At 40.3% G+C, this 18347-nt stretch overlaps 1 protein-coding gene across 1 annotated transcript in view; it reads left to right on the forward strand.

Moving 5' to 3' along the window:
* The window catches only part of LOC113151697 (receptor-type tyrosine-protein phosphatase gamma-like), a 353442-nt gene that overhangs the window by 66286 nt on the left and 268809 nt on the right, over nt 1-18347 (forward strand). The gene's annotated exons all lie outside the window — the stretch shown is intronic.

Here is an 18347-nt window from a genome sequence, read left to right on the forward strand (position 1 = left end):
GATAATCAAACAGACAAAAGACATGCAGGCAACACAGGGTTACGCCCACTTGGATCTGAGGTGGGACAGATGTGACCTTCACTGTAAAAAAAGGAATCACTTCCTGATATCACAGCAGTGTATGCTCACAAAGGTAGGTGTGGATGGGGACTACGGAAAAAACTTCCACTGGGACAGAACAATAGAGGAGTGCATTAACAGCTTCTGTGTTGTGTCACAGCAGAGGTGTCAGCTTTGTGGCATTGTGTTTAGCCCCCTGGCAGCATGACCTTGTCTCATTGAACACAGGCTATTAATTAGCCAAGTGTGTGTCCTGCTTTAGGGGGAGAAGGTGGGTGATGGGTAATAGGTGGGTGGTTGGAGGGGAGGATGGTGAGTGGCATCTGTTCCCAGCCTGCCTACCTGCCTGTATTAATACGATCAATGAACTGGAGGAAGGTGAGAAGTAAGGGCTGAAGGTGCTTTGGAGGTGAATTGTGTCTGTGAGGACACTGTCGCTGACATTAAAGAGCTCATTGAGCTATATGTTATGGTCACGCTTGCTCTATCTCCTCTAACCTTCTCACACAACGTTGCCTCCCACTGTTTCTGCTTCATAGATGATGATGATGTGCCTTGTTGGGTTTCACAATTCCTCTGTGTGTGTGTGTGTGTGTGTGTCTTCCTCTGCCCTTGACAGTGGTTCCAGAAAACATTAAATCATGCTGAGCGGACACCATAAGCGAGTGATTTCTCTCTGCTTTGCTCTGATCGACATCCAGGCAGCCACAAAAGGCTGCCATCCCTTTCCACTGCTCTGTACCTCTATCCCCCCTTCATCTCCTCCTTTGACCTTCACTTTCACCTTCCTTTCTTCCACTTTATAATCCTAACACATTCATCATAACCTCAAACTTTCTGTTTTCTCGCTCTTTATTTTCTTTACCTAAACCCTTGTGTTTTTTGAGCTTGGAAGCAGACTGTGTAATGAAAGTTACTCTTGCAGTGATGCATCCAGCTACAAATAAAACTTCAGAATAAAGCACAAATTTTGATCAAAAACCTAAAAAGTTTTTTTATTAAATGAATTTAAACAGAAGGCCATTGTCATGTTGTTTGATTTCTGTTTCTGTTTCTGTTTTTTATTTTACATTATGGATGTTACTTCTTTACATTTGCTTTGTAGCCAAACAATAGTCAGGATGGATTGATTTTAAATTAATTTAATTTCAGGGTACTGTAGCAGTAGGAGTGTGGGAGAGGAAGTTCTCCACTGAGGTATTCATATCCTACACCACCAGCTACATAATCTCATTTTTCCTCATAGACAAAATAAAAACAAGATTTGTGGAGAAATCTGTATAAGATATGACAGGGATGAACCAGGCAAGCTGTAAGATGTGGGTACCCATGGCCAAATTTCAAATTGTTTCCTGGTAGTAACCTAGTAAATTACAGGTCTCTAATTACTAAATAATTCCATAGTAATTGTTTCACAGTTTAAATAAAATTAGTGCAATTAGTGTTAAATTATTTTAAGATTTCAATATAATTATCAGTAGTTAATTTACAGACATTTAGTATGAAAACATTTGAAATTTTAATGTAATTACCTATAAATGTGTGTAGTATTACCTAAATATATTATTTCAACTAATTTACTTTAACAATCACATTTACTAGTAATTACCTATTAATTAGGAACCAAGTAAGGGTTAGAAATTTACCTTTTGGGTTTATATTCCAAAGTATAGAGGTAAGAAGCACTTGACCATTTTGCAGCACATATTTTGCCTATTGTAATGTACTTACAGCTATATAAGAATTTGTGTTCTGCACATGTTTGGTGTAAATTGCTGAGTAATTGTAAGGTCACTGCCATGATGAGTATGTATTTAGTGTTAGAAAAATTGTAGTTTGTGAGAAATTGTGATGGATAATGTGATGTATGGATACGCTAATAAAATGCTGTGCATCATTTCATGGGCCTTCAGTTTTTTTATTTCACAGTATTACATACTTTTGTAATTGTTGGAAACAAAACAGAAATCTCAGCAGGTCTCAGATTGAAATATAAATGTTTAGCAACCATATACTTTGGAATATAAACCCAAAAGAATAAAATTTCATATTTCATAAGCCAGAGTGGCACGGTGGTGTAGTTGTTAGCACTGTCACCTCACAGCAAGAAGGACCCTGGTGATTCTAAAATGAAGGCTTTCTCTATATGTAAGCCCTGCGATGGACTGGTGCCCTGTCCAGGGTGTACGCTGCCTCTCGCTATATGACAGCTGGGATAGGCTCCAGCACTCCTGTGACCATTGAGTGGACAAGCGGTTAAGAAAATGGATGGATTTAATTAATAAGCCCACTTATGTTACTAATCATTTTAGGTAAATTTCTTACCCTTACTCAGTTGCTAATTATTGGGTAATTACTAGTAAAAGTGCTTGTTTTCTCATTTTGGATATTTTGACAAAGTAAATTATTTGAAATAATGTTAGAACACTACACACATTTCTAGGTAGTTACTATAAAATTTTTAAAAAAAATTCATGCTAAACGTACTAAATTCAACTTCAATTATATTACAATTTCAAACTAGTTTTAGAGTAAATGCAGTTATTTCATTTAAATTGTGGAACAATTACTAAGTAATTATTTAGTAATTAGAGAGCTGTACTGAACTTTTAATTTCACGAGTTTCTGTGCTTGGTGTGTGGCTGAATTGGGTTATATTGGATCTCTGTTCTGCTGTAAAGGCCAGCCTCTTTAATTTATTTTCTACTTCACTAACTGCAGGGAGTTTGACCTGTCAGTTACCTGATGTTGATAGTTGGTGCAATTACTTTGCCAGGTTCTTCTATTCAAGATGGTACTGCAAGAGGATGCAGTGGGTTTAGGGAAATCTTAAAGTTTGTAAACTCTGAACAGAAGAAAGACTTTAATTTAACCAATGTAAGGATAGAGATCACTTAACCATGTGTTCACATCGTAATATTCCACATCACAAATTCATTCTCGTTCACGTTTCATAGATAAATACAGCTGGGTATCATCTGCATTGCAATGGAAATGTATGTGTTTCCTAATAATATTGCCTAATATATAACATATCTAGAGTAAAAAGAATCGGCCCAAGCACAGAACCCTGTGGAACTCCGTAACTAACTTCTGTATGCATAATCTGATCCAATATAGACTTGCTGATCAAAGGTAAAACATATTTGAGCAGTCTAGTTGTGATGGGATCTGAGTGACATGTTGATGGTTTAGATAAAGAGTTAAGGGAATCTTTGTCAGTCTGTCTAGAGTGCTAATAAGAAACCTGGGTTTGTTCTTATTTGCTTCTATTAATGATGATTAATATGTGGCTTTACCTTTACTGAGAGCTTTTTTTTAATATATATATTATTAAACTTTGTTTCCAGGCTAGGCAAGATTAATCTAAATTAGTAGAATGCCAGATCCTTTCCAGCTTAGGTAACCTTTGCTTTAAGCTATGGATTTGTGAATTGTACCATGGAGCTTGCTGCCTCTGGGCAACAGTATTAAGTATTGTTTGGAGTGGAGCTGCAGTATTATCAACAAGATAGTCGACTTGTGCTGGAGTAACGTTAGGATGACTGCCCACCTCTGTGTTAATACATGGCAATGAAATAAAAGATAGAATCAGTTCCTTAAATTTGTCAACAAACATTTACTGTAGTGGTATTTTTTATTAGTTGAAATAAAGTTTAGTACAGTGAATTCAAATGTTATTAAAAATGGCCAGATAAATGAGGGTTTTTGGGAAAAACTATTAAACCATACATTTCACATACACCATATGTCAGATCAAGATCAAGGGTGTGATTAAAACAGTGAGTGGGTTTATTTTCATTTTGAGTCCAATAGTGAATTAAATGCAGTGTTAAGGCAGTTATTATCACGCAAGAACTAAATCACATAGAAAGTCTAAATAAGGCACAGGGCGGGACGGTACAAAATAACAAACATAACTGGTTTTTGACCTTTCCAGTTTGGACCAGAGAGGCTAAGAGTGAGGCTCTCAAATGAATTACAACTGCTACTCACCCCAACCGGTCGAGGCAGATGGCCACCCACTATGAGCCTGATTCTGCTGGAGGTTTCTTCCTCTAAAGGGAGTTTTTCCTCTCCACTGTTGCCTAAAGCTTGCTCAAATGGGATTGCTAGGTTTTCTCTATAATCTTTTGTATAAATATTTTCTGTAAGGTCTTAAACCTTTCACTGTAAAGTGCCTTGAGAACTTCTGTTGTAAATTGTCGCTATACAAAAAGAACTGAATTGAATTGAATTGAACTATGTTTGGGTCTGGCATTTATTAATAAGCTTGAATGAAAGATTGCTGCTACTCCTCCACCCCAACCTATGCTTCTAGGAACATGATAATTAATATGACTTGGGGGTTTGACTTGGTGAGCTCTGCCTCACCAAGACATCTTATTGAGACATCCACACACATCTTCTTCTTCCTTCTCCAAAGTGGGATGACAAGTCGTCTTTGGTGCTTTATCCGTTCGTCACATAACACATACATAGAACTAACGAACGCATCTACACAGTGTGACACGGAGCGGGACCGGACACCGTAACACGCTGTCGAAGCAGTTCTCCAAAGCGGGACGACAAGTTGTCTTTGTCTCTAAACTGGGTGCAGTTCTCCAGTGCAGTGTTATGATGCCAATGTTACATTGAGGACATTCTTTCATGGAGAACTGTTGCACATTTCCCACTTCTGAATGGTGACTGGCCTGATTTGGGCCACCAGGTGTGCCATTCAACCAATGGGTCAGTGGCCCACCTGATTTCCATGTCTGTAGATGTGACCACCAAAAGACCCATAGAAACAGACCAACAAATAAAGAACCCAGTTTAGAGACAAAGACAACTTGTCTTCCCGCTTTGGAGAACTGCTTCGACGGCGTGTTATGGTGTCCAGTCCCGCTCCGTGTCCCACTGTTATTATTATTGTTATTACTGTTATTATTCAGAAACATGTATGTGTTATGTGACCAACAAATAAAGCACCCAGTTTCCGTGTCACACTCTTTTTATAAAAACCTACACCCCCTACCTCACATTGTAAATGTGTCACAACGTATTTGTCTCAGTGACACATGCATTTGTTTCGTCCCGTTATTACAAGTAAGCAGCTGTCAGACATACAACTGAATGACTCTGGGTTCTGTCCTGGCTCTGGAGTCCTGACTTCGAGCCCCCACAGGTACGTGTGGGGGCTGGGGGCGCAGGGCATGGAAGGCCCGCCCACTTTCATTCAAGAGCTGCACAGGAAAAAAGGCAACGAAGGAGCAAGAGCTTCGAAATCAACCCCCCCCACACCTAGTCCTGGAAAAAGAGCCGTGTGCCAGGTGAAGCGTTGCTGCACTGTGAACCTCAGACCAAGAGATGTGCTGGTTGCTGTAGGTTCACATGTGGACAGTTTATCAATCAGAAGCCCTGGATGTGTCACTTCTGCCATTGCGATTTTTTATTTGTTACTTTCTTTTTTGCACATGTGTGATTTGCGTGGTTTTAGAAAAAATATTAGAGTGAGAAATTCACATATACAACTCTACCTCTGGTAAGCCCCCCCCGTTGAACTATTTCTAACAAGAACACCTCCTTATTACTCCTTACTTACTGTGTTGTTTTATCTAAATTATCGTATTTTTGCAACGTAACACTATAACAGTAGCTACCTGCAGAACACTAAAGGTTCTGTTCTTAGCTTTGTTATAATGTCAGTATTCGGCTGGTTAGTGTAGTGATAACATCACCACCTCCCATGTGGGAGATTGGGGTTCAAATCCCAGCTGTGGTCTGCCAACAGTAGGGGTCCTACTCATTGTACCCTACTTGTGAGTCGCTTCTTTAAATATAATATAATATTTTTTAACTTGAGAAGTGCACCCAGTTTAGAGACAAAGACAACTTGTCGTCCCGCTTTGGAGAACTGCTTCGACGGCGTGTTACGGTGTCCGGTCCCGCTCCGTGTCACACTGTGTGGATGCGTTCGTTAGTTCTATGTATGTGTTATGTGACGAATGGATAAAACACCAAAGACGACTTGTCATCCCGCTTTGGAGAAGGAAGAAGAAGATGTGTTTGGATGTCTCCATAAGATGTCTTGGTGAGGCAGAGCCCCCCCCCCCCCCCCCCCCCCCCCCATCTGCCCCCACCCCGACGTGTGCCGGTAACGACCGTCTTCACATAATAAAAGCAGCTGTCCACAGGGGGCCAGGTTGTCATTTGACCACCTTGCTGGGCTCCTAGGTATGACCAGAAAAGTCAGTAGTCCTAGTGTTAAACACCTGCCTGGAGATGAGACAGGAGCTACTGTGATGGCAACAGCAGGGGCAGCAGGTGTGACAGGAGCCAAAGTAGGAACAGCAGCTGCAACAGGAGCAAGAGTGGGAGCAGCAGCTGCAGCCGGAGCAAGAGTGGGAGCAGCAGCTGCGGCAGGAGCTGGAGCAGCAACTGCGACAGGAGGCCGAGAAGCAGCTGTTACAGGAGCAGGAGCAGCAGCTGGGACAGGAGCTGGCACAAGAACAGAGGCTGCAACAAAAGAAGGAACAGTAGCTGCGACTGGGGCAGGAGCTGGAGCTGCAAGAGGGGCATGAGGTGTACCAGCAGCTGTGACAAAGGCAGGAGCAGGAGCAGCAGCTGCGACAGGAGCAGGCGGAGGAGCTGCAGCTGCAACAGGAGCACGAATAGTAGCTGCGAGAGGGGCAGGAGCAGTAGCTGTGACAGGGGCAGGAGCTGGAGCTGCAAGAGGGGCAGGAGCAGTACCAGCAGCTGTGACACAGGCAGGAGCAGGAGCAGCAGCTGCGACAGGAGCCGGCACAAAAACAGAAGCTGCAACAGAAGCAGGAACAGCAGCTGTGACAGGGGCAGGAGCCGGAGTCGCGAGAAGGGCAGGAGCAGTACCAGCACCAGCAGCTGTGACAGGGGCAGGAGCAGGAGCGGCAACTGCGACAGGAGCAGGCGCAAGAACAGCAGATGCGACAGGAGCAGGAGCCAGAGTTGCGAGAGGGGCAGGAGCAAGAACTGTGACAGTGGCAGGAGCCAGAGCTGTGAGAGGGCTGGAAAAGGCTGGGAAATGGCTGAAATGGAGAGTCTGAAATATGACGAACAATCTGGCTGGGAACTGAGAGCTGAGCGGAGCTAATAAATGAAGGGTGAAGTGGAAAAGACTGGGTAATTAAGAAAGATATGGGCATGGCAGGAAGTGGCTGGGGAGCAGAGCAATAGGAGTGGGACCAAACAAGAGCAACTGGGCCAGGATCAGGCAGGAATCGTGACAATTTCTGTGATCCACAACCATGGTTGTGTCTCCCAGGAGACTCAATGTGCAGCTCTTTAACCCTCCGGTCGTGTTCATCTCTTGCCGCTACTTTAGTGTTCCCGGTCAAAATTGACCAGTCTGTCTTAACTGCTCTTAAATTAGCCCAAAAACCATTTTTTACCTCCAAATATTTATTCAACATTCTTTAGCTGTGAACAATGTCACAAAGTAGTGTTTAACATGAATTTATAGAATTAGACATAACTGCAGTGAAAATCCAAATAGGCACCGAAAATGTATTACAAAATGAACATGTAATGTTAAAAATAACCAAAGACCAAACTCAACAAGCATGCTCATCAGGATGACATTTCTATTCTTCTTGGGAATATATGACACAAGAGTATGTGTCAGTAAAAGCAAATTTTGATGAGAGTCCCTCTCTTCTTCTGGTTGATACCAGTACAGAGGGAAGTTCAGGCTTGTTCTTCCTCACTGTCCCTAACATGGTGAGCTTTCTTTTCAGCAGCTCCTGGCCAAGAGCATATGATGTAAAGAAGTTGTCACATGTTATATCACATATAATTATTATTAGCAGTAAAGAAGCATGCCTCCTCTTTGTTATGATCTAATTTTGCTTTATGACAAATAAATAAATAAGAGCAACCTGTTGCATTTCCAGGGTGTAGAATAGTGACATTTTGTCTGCTTTTTGGTCTCATGTTTATACTGGTATGCTTTGATGTCACTAATCGATGCCATGGGAGTGACAACAGGTAACTCTGGCACAATGTTAATGTCAATGTTAAAACAGTATCTCGCACTGCATTTGTGAGATATTGTCTGTCTCCTGTGTAAAAGTCCTGCATGTTGTTGACATATTCAGCCAACCTGTCCTCCTCCCTAAGTGGATGTTTAATTTAATCTACTAAGTCTTTGCCCAGGGCATCAAATATTGATGTGGCTGGGTTTCTTCTGTCAGGGAGCTGAAATCCATGTGTACCTCATACAGACTTTTGTTTCAGTATGAGACACTAAAGGACTTAATAAAGCATCACTAGTTTATGTACTGGGAATGAGGAGGGTTTAATAATAGATGCTACATAGAGTGTTGTGATCTGTATGTGCATGTTTTGGTTACATTTATGTATTAGACTTTGCATATGAGATTCCTCTGTCAAGGTATCTGGTCAGCCAGTGACAGCCTGCAGGACAACCATTACCCCCAGCTGCCACCCTGCCAGCCTTACATTTACATTTAGTCATTTAGCAGACGCTTTTATCCAAAGCGCATTACAAGGTACAAGGGTAGGCAGGGCAGCGTGAGGAGGTCTAAGGACCTAAGGGCCTAAGGATTTGAACCCAAGTCTCCCACATGGGAGGCGGTGATGTTACCACTACACTAACTAGCCTTCGACAGCACGACAACTGCTGTGATAAAGCATCAAACATCGTCCAGATAGCAGCTCCACAGTGGAGGTGGAGTTAAAACTAGCTTTGCCTCAGTGTGTGTGTGTTTTCTCAGTAAATGTCCTTCAGCACTAAGAGCATTGGAGGGAGATGTAAAGAATGCTAATGAAGTGAATCCTCAGACTAAGGACTGGCTTGGCCAACTCTGGCATACATACACTGTATCTGTTTGTATGTGTGTGTGTGTGTGTGCATTTTAACACCCTGATGTTCACTTTGAAGAGAGAACAAGTCAGAAGTGAACAAGCCAAGGTTAAGTACAGGAATACAGTGATGGGCTGTGCATTTTAATTAAGGCTTGAGCAAACACTCTGCAATTCCCCTAAATGTTCCTCATTGATGGATGACAGGAACCAGTGTTGTCTATTTTTCTTCTCAAGAGAAACTTCTGTGTGAGCAGTCATGTGTTTGCACACAAAAGGCCAGGCCAGTCACAGTCCCTGCTCTTTTAAGCTTTATTGACTTCTTCCTTGGTCACATCTCGTGATTATGCACTTTTCTGTGTGTATATGTGAGTTTCTGTGACTGTGTGTGTGTTTGCACTGCTTTAATAACAAGAATCACCAACACAGTACACACACATATATATATATATACAGTACTGTGCAAAAGTCTTAGGCACCATTACATTTTTCTTTGGTTTGGCAGTGCTATTATAACTACAGTGGAAAGAAAACACTTTGTGAACCTTTTGGAATTTCATGGTTTTCTGCATTAATTTGTCATAAAATGTGCTCCGATCTTCATCTAACTCACAACAATAGAAAAACACAGTCTGCTTAAAATAATACTACACAAACATTATATGTTTTCATGTTTTTATTGAACATAACATGTAAACATTCACAGTGCAGGGTGGAAAAAGTATGTGAAGCCCTAGCCTAATGACTTCGCCAAGAGCTAATTGGAGCCAGGAGTGAGCCAACCTTGAGTCCAATCAGTGTGATGATATTGGATGTGTTGCTGAAAGCTGTCCTTCCCTATACAAACACACACTAGTTTTGGGTTTACTGGTTTCAGGAAGCACTGCCTGATGTGAACCATGCCTCACAGAAAAGAGCTCTCAGAAGACCTACGATGAAGAATTGTTGACTTGCATGAAGCTGGAAAGGGTTACAAAAGTATCTCCAAAAGCCTTGCTGTTCATGTGTCCACAGTAAGACAGACTGTCTACAAATGGAGAAAGTTCAGCACTGTTGCCACTCTCCCTACTGGTAGTCACCTGTAAAAATGACTGCAACAGCACAGCGCAGAATCCTAAATAAGGTAAAGAAGAATCCTAGACGGTCAGCTAAAGGCTTACAGAAATCTCTGGCACATGCTAACATTTTTGTTGACACATCTACAATAAGGAAAAGAATAAACAAGAATGGAGTGCATGGGAGGACACCACGGAGGAAGCCATTGCTGTCGAAAAAAAATATTGCAGCACGTTTGAAATTTGCAAAAAAACACCTGAATGTTCCACAGCACTACTGGCAAAATATTGTGTGGAAAGATTAAACCAAAATTGAGTTGTTTGGAAAAAACACACAACACTATGTGTGGAGGAAAAAAGGCACAGCACACCAACATCAAAACCTCATCCCCACTGTAAAACATGGTGGAGAGAGCATCATGGTTTGGGGCTGCTCTGCTGCCTCAGGGCCTGGACGGATTGTTGTCATTGATGGAAAAATGAAATCCAGAGTTTATCAAGACATTTTGCAGAAAAACGTAAGACCATCTGTCCGACCAACTGAAGCTCCACAGAGGATGGGTGATGCAACAGGACAATGACCCAAAGCATACAAGTAATTCAACAAAAGAATGGCTTCAAGAGAACAAAATACGCCTTCAGAGTCCTGACCTCAACCCGATTGAAATGCTGTGGCATGACCTTAAGAGAGCCATTCACACCAGACATCACAAGAATATTGCTACACTGAAACAGTTTTGTGAAGAGGAGTGGTCCAAAATTACTCAAGATCGTTGTGCAGGTCTTATCTGCAACTACAGGAAACATTTGATTGAGGTTATTGCTGCCAAAGGAGGGTCAATCAGTTATTAGGTCCTAACATACTTTTTCCACCCTGCACTGTGAATGTTTACATGTTATGTTCAATAAAAAGATGAAAACAAATAATGTTTGTGTAGTATTATTTTAAGCAGACTGTGTTGTCTATTGTTGTGAGTTAGATGAAGATCAGAGCACATTTTATGACCTATTAATGCAGAAAACCATGAAATTCTAAAAGGTTCACAAAGTTTTTCTTGCCTCTGTATATTATAAATAGTTATTTAGTAACTTGTAGTCACTTGATTAGAATAGAGGTAGTGTACATAGGAAATATGTTTGCAGTGATAAAAAACACAAACATATCAGAATAAACAGTTTATTTTAACATTATGTTGGCTAAAGTGACAAACAATAAGTATAACCTTTGTAGACGAATCTGGAAAGGTCATGGACAAAAACAGAAGTGTAAGATCTGGCAAGAAGTTTCCCAGAGTTTCTCCTTTGAAAGATCAGAAGTCCAGCAAGGACCTGGTTCAGCATCTGGCAGCTTCATGTGGATGCCAAGTTGGTCCTTCCGTAGCGTAAAGAGCCTTGACCAGAAATGTTTTTGTGTAAAGGCAAAAGCCAAGAAACCACTTTTTGTGTTTCTAATGAAAAAAACAAAGGAGAGGAATACATACTGGTCATCATTCATAAAAGAACAGAGCAAATGGTGCCTAAGACTTTAGCACGGTACTGTATATGGACGCTTTTTTTCACAACACAAGAACTTTCAAACTTTCCAAAGCCACCAGATCTGTTAGGTGGACTCGGGAAATTGTGGAAAAAACCCATGCAAAAGCAATCTGATTATTTTTGAATTGACCCCCCTCTAGCTTTGCTCAACTTGATCTCTCTGCTTTTAGCCCCATCTCATCATCCTTATTCCATGCTCATGAGGTCAAATGAGGTCAAATTTGTTCAGTCAATTAAAATCAGCTTGTTTTTTAAAGAGTCAAATTATAATGCAAAACATCTCACTTAAACCAAGCGTTTACCCCTGAGTTTTAGTCAAATAAGGTCATGGGAGGAAACTGGCTTAAAGTGCATGCTCTAAAAGTGTGTTAGTATATGCAGTGTGTGGCTCGGTCTCAAGTCACATAACCGTGACTCAACCGTGACTCAAGTCACATAACTGTGACTTGAGTCTGAAGTATATGACTTCAGAGACAATGTGATAAAATCATAAAAATGTTGCACATCAACAACTAATCTGATTATTTTTGAATTAATGGCACTTTGACTTTAGACGCTCACAGCCCTTAGTTAACTCTGTTGTCTGTTATTTTATTGAGATGTTCAGTGTCAGCATAAGACTTTTCATTTATATGAATTATCAAAATATCCTCAATATGTTAATGTTGTGTTATGTTAATAGAAAACCACTTGCAATTATAATAATAATAATAATAATAAATTTATTTATAGAGCACTTTTCTAAACATATGTTACAAAGTGCTTCACAAGACAGACAAGAAACACATGTAGCCCAACAAGATTAACTTGAGCAAGCACTAGGCAAACAGTGGAGAGGAAAAACTCCCCCTAGGGGAAGAAACCTCCAGCAGAACCAGGCTCAAGTTAAACGGCCATCTGCCTCGACCGGTTGGGGAGCAGGAAACAGCTATACAAACAAAACAATAATACAAGCAACTACCACATCGGACCTTGGGGAGACCAGTTCCAACGTAAAGACATTGTAATCTAATGGAGAGTCTTCCCAAGGACAGATTTGTTTTAGCTTACAGAAGAATTATGTTCTCTATAAACATATTTGCGTTTACAGTTGTGTAGAAACATATTTTTTAGAATTCAAGGTCACCTGGAATGGTCATAGGACATGGCTTATAATTACAAAGAACAGAAACATTGCAGTAAATACTACATTTGTTGTGGAATTGTATTTTTTTACCTGCAAGTAACTGTAAAATGCAGTGGAGTAAAAAATACAATATTTTTCTCAATACTGGATTCCTTTGAAGAAACAGCTTTGTTGTAAATATTCATTGATTTTTTTTTTTTTCTGTGAGCAGATAGTTGCAGGGAGAAAGTGTCACCTGTGGACTTAGTAGTAGGACCAATAACCCCAGAACATTTGCACTGAACTGGGAGGCCGCACATCTCAAAAAGCCTCAGCAGAGGTGTTAGAGGAAGAGCATTTTAATATGTCTGATGAAGGAAAATAAAATGTGGGCTGTGCATGTGTGTGAGCAAATTGGGGCTTTTATTACTGTCTATAGAGAGTCACATACTTGGTACTGAATATTGAATCACAAACTTTTTGATTTAATCCAAGTTTATTTAATCTCATATTTTTTGTCTCATCCTTTATCCCATTTTTTTTTATGATTTTGTAAAACAACGGAGACGCTTGTTGAAGATGCACCATCAATTTTTTTTTTTTAGCAGTGACTCTCATACAGTCTTCCCCTGACTGTGGAGTTTCCACAGTTTAGGGTTTACTCCATGTTTAAAATTCTAGAATAGAAATTAAAAAAAAAAGATTATTTAAAAGACCTCTCCTGTGTGTGTAACAATAGACTGTATGAGCCATTATTCCTGCTGATAGCCCATAGAAAATAATCATCTTCACGTCCACCATGTTCATTAGTTTCTTATATCCAGTCGAGCTGTCATGTATTCTCACTGACATGGCTTCCAACAAAAAAAAAAAAAAACAGAGCAGTAAAAGCAGTATCACCATTGCTGCGGAAATGGGCAAGTCTTGATTCCTTATAGGCTAAACACTGCTAAACACAGTTGTTGCTGCGGTGAAGTCTTGAAGATAGGAGTGCTTTTAGCTTGCAGACACTAAGTAGGATTTTTGTCTCCTCTGAAGCTCTTTTTTTCCTGCTTTGGTTAGACAAGGTGACATTGAAGAGGACATTGTTTGTCCATGATGACTGTACAGCTATTGCTGATCTCTGTCTCAGTTTAGGAGGAGACAGGGTTTAGGAGGAGATCAAAGCTTGTCCTTATCATGTGTGTGCTTTCAATGTTCAAACCTTGCTGTCATAATGTTATACCGTAAAGAGTTGTTATGTCCTCATGAGAAATTTCCCCTTGACACCACCAGATCCCCTCTCCTTCTGGTTTATTCTTTCCTCTCAGCTCAACAGTTGGTTTCTGCTCATCTCTCCTCCTCTGCCACTGACTGGTTGCCGTGCAGCAAGCTGTCCAGCAGTGTCTCAGTAACTGTTGCTAGGAGAGCAGTGTAATTTCATCCTTCGTGCTTAATTCCTCTGTTATTCATGTGCTCTCTTCACTCCATATTCCTCTTGTGCTGACTTCTCCTTCACCCCCCTCTAGCTTTGCTCAACCTGATCTCTCTGCTTTTAGCCCCATCTCATCATCCTTATTCCATGCTCATGAGGTCAAATTAGGTCAAATTTGTTCAGTCAATTAAAATCAGCTTGTTTTTTAAAGAGTCAAATTATAATGCAAAACATCTCACTTAATCCAAGCGTTTACCCCTGAGTTTTAGTCTCTGAGATTTCCTTCATATAAATGGAGCTCGACTGGACCCATTTCTTCATGTAGTAAATTTTCTGATTTTTTTTGTAGATTTATTAGATGAATATGGTGGAACTTTACAATAAATCAATATCTTGAATGTAGTTTAACCGGTTAACACTAAATTGTTAGAATTGCTAATCTTAGCAATGTTTCGTTACTTTCACACTTGTAAGTTCTTTTACTAGGTGTTTGATGGATAGCTGACATCTGTTTAGTTTATGTGTGTTAACAGACTGGCAAACTAGACACAGGAGCTAAGAGATGAAGCTGAACCCGCTGTTGTTTCTGCTAAATCCAATTGCTTGTATCTTGTTTGAGCTGGATGATGTGTGAACCCTGTAGTCACCAGCATTGAGCTGGTTGTTATTGCTTAGTATATGCAGTGTGTGGCTCAGTCTCAAGTCACATAACCGTGACTTGAGTCTGAAGTATATGACTTCAGAGACAATGTGATAAAATCAAAAAAATGTTGCACATCAACAACTTTAACACTTGAGTGAGCCCCTTTCTATTAAAACATGTAGCTAATGAAACTATTCTTCTGTAAAATGACATCCAAAGCACAGACTGGCCCTTCCAGTGATGCTGCGCCTTTTGTGCTTTCATTATGATGAGGTAATGGTTATTGTCAAAAAAAGTTTGAAGATTGCTGATGACAGATGTTTTGATATCACTTCTTCATCAGTGTTCAGTGTCACCCAAGTAATCGTTTTACACCTGCTGACATCCCAGTATTATAGACATGATGCTTACATTTACATTTTACATTTAGTCATTTAGCAGATGCTTTTATCCAAAGCGACTTACAAGTGAGGAACAAGGCAAGCAAACAAAATCAAGTCAAGTCAAGTCAAGTCAAGAAGAAACAACATCAAAGCAAAGTGCTATCTAAAAAATGTTTCTGTTTCTAGAGATGTGAGAACGAAAGGGTAGAAAAGTTTTTTTTTTTTTTAAGTGCAAAGGAAGATGTGGAAGAGTTCTGTTTTCAGCAGTTTTTTAAAGATTGCAAGTGAGGTGGCTGAGCGTGCAGAGATAGGCAGCTCATTCCACCATTGTGGGATCACAGAGCTGAACAGTTTTTCTTGGTGTCGACTGTGTGGTGCTGGTACCACCAGACGACGTTCCCTGGTTGAGCGCAGTGGACGGGATGGGATGTAGACCTGAATGATTGAATTGAGATAAGATGGAGCTGTGGAGTTAACCACTCTGTAGGCAAGAGACAGAGTTTTGAACTTGATCCTTGCAGCCACAGGAAGCCTACATCAAGCTTGCATGACCTCCACAGCCATGTGTAACAGACACTTTAGAAATACATTGTCTATCGCTTTCAGAACACAAATGGCAGATGAACCAAGTATGGCTGGGCTGGTAGTTTTGCACATTTACAAAAATATCAAAGTTGTTGTGCACTGAGAACAGTATGGACTGGACTAAGCAGTAAATCAGAGTGGCTGGAAAGGTTACTGATAAGGGTTTGTGTACAGTGGGCCAGGTTAAGTATTAGAACTCACAAGCAGTTGAGCTAAACTACCAGCCACCTTAACTGATTAATCCTTCAATGTGCATTTTTTTTTTAATCTGAGGGCCACATTTTTCACTGTATATGTATTTAAATAATGATTAACATGCTGTGTGTAACTACTGGTTGAGTGTGAATCACATCCTAACTGCTGTTTCCAGAGTACATGGAAGAGTGGAAAGAGAAATATTATCAATCACTGACACCCATCCACAGACCAATGTGGCAAAATTACTAACTCTGTTGCCTGTATAAGGAGGGTCCATAGCAACCCCCATGCTGGTGTACCATCCATTACACTGAACAGCATCATGGAAAAATTATGCATCTTGAAGACGTAATGTGCAAAAGGCTAATTACTGAGCTCTAGTGCCAATGTCTATTGTACGTCATTAAAACTGGCAGTTCTTGAACAGCTCCATTATTTTAGTCAAGATGAGAGAAGTCCAGTACTCCCGGCTAATTAATGGAATGTCATGAATAATGATGAGATTTTAGAAATGTAAGGTGATTACTATTTTCACTCATAGGTAGATATTCATTTATTAGATGCATCAAGCATTATTACTTAGAAGAAGAACCAGTTCTGGTTAATTTCTAACTGGCTTGTGTTAGTCTCCATAACACTACTAATGTTCCAAGTTGGAGATTTTTGCAGTATGTGTGTGCAGATAGTGATACTGCCGATGCTGCTGTTCAGGAAAGCCTTTGCCATCATGACATGATTGAAGGACAACGCAGTCAAAGGTTTTAGAGAGGTCAATTGAGGGCGGGGGGAAGGCATGGGGGAGGCAAGAATCTAAAGGCAGAAGCAAAAGACAAATTGATGTAAAGCCACCAAGTAAAATACAAGAAAGAAATGAAAGGAGGGAAAGGAGGAGATGAAGGGGGTTAGGGTGGGGTCTGTGCATAATTACATTTTCTGTTCTGAGCAGTATTGGGAATCAATAATGTAATTCATAGAAAAGCCATAGAGCTGCCTCCCATTGACATTCACAGACACGAGCCATGCTTACATCCTAAAGATTAAAAACACAAAGTGTGGGGTGGGGAAGTGGGTCAGCAGTGTCTGTCTGTCATTGAAACAAAGACACGCCCTTTGTTCATCCTTAGCCTTTAAACTCTCCCACAATACCTTGCAAAAAGCTGGAGACTTTGAGTTTCCATTACAACGTGACAGACATTTTCATTTTTGTCTGGTGCTCGTGTGGAGACAGCTCAGTCTGTCTCCCTGATGCTTAGATACGTCTCTTTCTCTCTCTCTCACACACAAACTCACACACACACACACACATACACACACACACCTATTGTGTTCACTTGTGTAAACATGGCTGGTCAATTTAGGGTGAGATGTGAAATGGCAGTTCCACCTCTTGATGCTGCCACATTGTACAGTATTTATAGTGCACTAAGGTGATTCACCACTGTAACCCAATGGCACATATTCAAGCAAGATAATATATATGACAATGAAAAATCCCAGTGATCCCAGCAGCAGCACCAGCAGCTGCAACAGTAGCTCTGTTTACTGTTACTGCTGCATACTGCAACAAAACATGAGTTTTAATAGATGAATAATAGATTTAGATTATTAGAATGATAGGAAGGACTCGACAGGACTTGGCAGTTGCCCACTTTAATAAATGAAGGTGGTAGCATGTGACTTTCCCTTTAAGAGTGAATAACAGGTAAATGCTGCTTTCATAAAACTTGGTTTTATCCATCTTTTGGCCACAGTTCTGAAATAATTTCAATAATTTCAAATTTAGTGGCAAAAATTGACAATGGTGGCATTATTACCTTCTATATCCTTATAGTGTGATTTTTCTCCTGTGAAAGGTCTTTAAAAATCACACAGTAAAGCAGAGCCATTATGAAAGCAGCTGTCAGAAATACTGTCCTCCACTTTAAAAAAGCTAGGAGTTCCATCTCTGCCTTCCTTTAGCAGGGATCAAGAAGGTCTCTCAGGCTGAAAGGAGGTGATTTAACGTTTCACACATGAAACCAGCAGAATGATAATTTAATTTTTTACTTCTGAACATTCTAAATCCATGAGAAGTTAAATTCTACAAAATTTGACTTTGGCGCAATATGTCTGTGAGAAGGGAATATTTTTACCAGTATCTGACAAAATTACTATTACAATGATAAATAGTCATCCTGTGACCATATTCAGATTAACCTGTTGCATACTATTGTTTTAACCATGGATATTCTATTTACTTTTAGATGTTCATATTTATAGAAATTAGACATTGAATATATCATTACCCTAGTACTCAAACCCTCTGTGTATAAAAAACTGAATAGGTCCTCAGCATCAGTTCTCAGTTTATTTCCCCCTCATGGTTTTTCTTTCCTATTATTTATACAGCATTTACAGCACATGTAAAGCATTTCTTTGATGCTACTTAGTTATTTTTGGTCTCACTTCTAATGTTGTTTTGCATGAACTGGAGCTGGGGACTGGTGCTGTTCTGAAATGTATGCAAGGTAGCTTGGTCTGTTTTCTA

Source organism: Anabas testudineus, chromosome 5, assembly GCF_900324465.2.
Source record: "Anabas testudineus chromosome 5, fAnaTes1.2, whole genome shotgun sequence".
NCBI lineage: Eukaryota > Metazoa > Chordata > Actinopteri > Anabantiformes > Anabantidae > Anabas > Anabas testudineus.